The sequence below is a fragment of the Pinus tabuliformis genome, chromosome 9 (assembly GCF_031772625.1).
Source record: "Pinus tabuliformis cultivar Carrire ecotype Pingquan chromosome 9, CPIR1, whole genome shotgun sequence".
In the NCBI taxonomy this organism is placed as follows: Eukaryota; Viridiplantae; Streptophyta; class Pinopsida; order Pinales; family Pinaceae; genus Pinus; species Pinus tabuliformis.
Window position 1 is genome coordinate 331,885,033 of NC_142307.1, and position 3,353 is coordinate 331,888,385.

The 3,353-nt window shown below is 36.2% G+C and overlaps 1 pseudogene; it reads left to right on the forward strand.

Moving 5' to 3' along the window:
* Window positions 1-268: 268 nt before the first annotated feature.
* On the forward strand, window positions 269-1,384 carry LOC149148552 (methionine aminopeptidase 1A pseudogene; annotated as a pseudogene).
* Window positions 1,385-3,353: the final 1,969 nt, after the last annotated feature.

Below are 3,353 nucleotides of genomic sequence, written 5' to 3' on the forward strand. Positions count from 1 at the left end.
CGAAAATTACAATTTTTATTAAAAAATTGAGCGCCCGAATGGCCAAGCTCAACTCCAAATTCCATGCGCCCTGCAGCCACAACTCACAAGTCAAACATCAAGCCAAGCCAATCCAAGGAGGTGTTTAATGTGCACAACGCATCGAAATATGTTGTGAGTGGTGTCTAATTTGCTTCTGGTACTTTACAACTTTGTGGAAATTTATATTTATCATAGTTTATGCCAGTTTCATCTAAAGCAAGATCGGTCTTGAAGTGTATTGGTCAAAATGGATGGATCAGCAGCTGATGGTAGCGAATCCACTTTAGTTTGTGTCCGTTGCAGCAAATCTGCTCAGCTTCAGTGTCCTAAATATGTTGAACTAAAACTACCATGTGTAAATGCTATTTTCTTTTCTTAGGATTGTTTTAAGGTGATGTGGAGCTCTCATAAATCCTGTGCATACAGAGGTGAGATTTCCAACACTTACGGCAGATAGCCCGAAAGAGAAGATATCTGCAGCACTTAGTAGAGGTTTGTTATATTGCTTAAAAAAAAGGGTCAGACTAAAACTGCTCGATTTCCATATTTTGATTGGCCAGGGCCATTGAGACCTTATCCAATTTCCTCTAAGCGACTTGTTCTTGATAATATTGCAAAGCCAGATTGGGCATATGATGGAATACCAAAAGTGGAGCTAATGAGTGATTTACAAAATATAGTTGAGATTAAGACTCCAGAACAAATAGAAAGGATGTGAGAGACATGTAGGATTTCCAGAGAGGTCCTCGATGTTGTTGTTAGAGTTGTCAGGCCAAGAATAACCACAAATGAAATTGATGAAGTTGTCCACGAGGAAACTACTACTTTTGATGGATATACATCCCCATTAAACTATCACTTCTTTCCAAATTCTTGTTGTACATCTGTTAATGAGTTTATCTGCCATGGCATCCCAAATGCCAGGAGATTGGAGGAAGGTGATATTGTGAACGTGGATGTAACTATTTATTACAATGGTATCCATGGCGATATGAATGACACTTTTTTTGTTGGAAAAGTTGATGATGCTTCTCAACATCTTGTTTGGTCTAAATATGAGTGTTTGGAGAAATTGATAGCTATAGTGAAACCGGGAATAAGATTTTGTGAAGTGGGAAAGGTTATGAGTCGACATGCTTCAATGGTAGGGGTTTCTGTGGTGAAATCCTATTGTGGGCATGGTATTGGAGAGCTCTTCCATTGTGCACCAAATATACCTCACTATGGCCAAAATAAAGTTGTGGGTATCATGGAAGCTGGATAGACATTCACCATTTAGCCCATGATCAATGCAGGAGTATGGCATGACAGAATGTGGCCAGATGGATGGACTACTGTGGCAGCAGATGGAAGAATTTCTTAGCCATAAAATCAGCAGTTGTTTCAACATCCCAAATTTCCAGCAATGACACCTTCAGCAATTCGAGTGCCAGCAAACCAATTCTTCTATTTTAGTGTGATTTAATTTAATTCTTAAATTTTAATTTATTTTATTTGACCGCATAAACATATGTGGTTGTTTGTTTTTTATTTATTTATTTTGATTCCTATTTTTAGGAAATCACAATTAATATGTAATAGGGTATAATATAGGATGATTTTGGAAGATGTAAGGGTTCTATTTTGTAGCAGAGTGAGGTTGCTTTGGACTATGTAAATGTTTTTCTAATTATTGTTTTTAATGAAGCAATTTCCACCCTTTAGATTTGGGATCCATCACGGTGTTTAATGTCCAGCATGTGTTCCTTGTAAGATCACTTACATACTTTATTTTTTCTGCTAATTCTTGTTACAACATTATCTAAGGGAAGTGTTAGGAATCCATCCACGCACGATGCTCCTTTCACAATGATTTTGTTGTTAAATTTACTGGTTATCTTTGCAGAATCCATCCTCTGTTAGATGCTCTGTTGAGTAACCCTGTGTTTCTCTTTCTTCTAAAGCTGCCACTGGAGATTCATCCCCTAATTGATGCTTGCAGGGCAGCGGGCTTTCTCCTCTTTTCTTCTCTCATTTACATTTTTTATCTAGCTGAGCATTGTGCTTACTTTGCCCCAAGTTTTCCAGCAGAAACCAACCTCAGCTCCATAGCCCAATGGTCCTTTCTCTTGTTGTTTCGACCCAAAATTTTCAATCAAATCGCCGTACTTCATAGCTAGCCTAAGATTCACTTATTGTAGCCACCTTTTGTTGGCAAAGAGAGAGCCCTCTCTGGTCTGGCAGGGCTAGATGCCAGATCAAAAGCTTGGTCTGTAGTTACCTTGGGATTGACTTTTCTCAGCCTTGAGGTACAATGCTGAATGCTAACAAAATCCACTCTAGTCATCCCATATGCATTATTGGATGGCATTTATAATGATTTATAAATAAATGGTCTCCTTATATTATTTGTATAGGAAGTAGAAAGAGACATGGAGCCTTGCATAACTTATAGTAAAATGTAGTTTTTGGTTATGATCTCATTGCCTAGACATTGTGTTATGTCATTTCCTAGTAATATGTGTCCAACAAATACCTTATTAGTGTCACCCCAAGATATGCCCAGTTGGATACCATGTGTCATAAGGATATATGCCAAAAGAACTTAGAATAAAACTAATATCATAAATACTAATAATACACAGGTGAGATGTGGGAATTTGAAAAATAAGCCAAGTGAATTTTGAAAATAAGTTAAGTGTGAACAAGTAAATAAAGGTAAAATTCACTAAGTAACAAAGAATGGAGTGTGAAGTGTGTGAGGAAAATGGTTTTGTGGAGGGAAGGCTTGTGAGGTGTGCAGAGAATAAGTAAAATGTGTAGATGAATATGGGGTCTGGAGGTTAAATGATGTGCAGAAGAATATGAAGTGGGGTAATGTTTTGCACACTTGGAAAATGACTAAGTAAAAAGGGAAAAGGAATTAAGGTAATTGTACAAGAAAAAAGCAATCAATTAAAGAGACGGAAAATAGATAAATGACATGAATTATGGGAATAATGATAAAAGAGGAAGTAAAGGGGATATATGGGGAAAATATTGGTATATTTGGAATATGACCTTTTTTTTTTATTTCATAAAATGTTGGATGAAGATGAGACATAGAGATATCCAATGAGAATATGAACATGAGAAATATCTTTATTTATGGTATATTTTGTTTTCTTCTCTTGTGTGAAAAATATTTGCAAAATTAAACCTAACTAAATCTTCTTGCTTCAGGATCACTCTATTTGATGTGCGAGATGAAATACATTAACAACCCGTAATGATAGATTATAGTTTCAATTTTTATCCTTTTCACATCATTATAGTTTCAATTTTTATCCTTTTCAGAGGTGGTGTAAAATAGG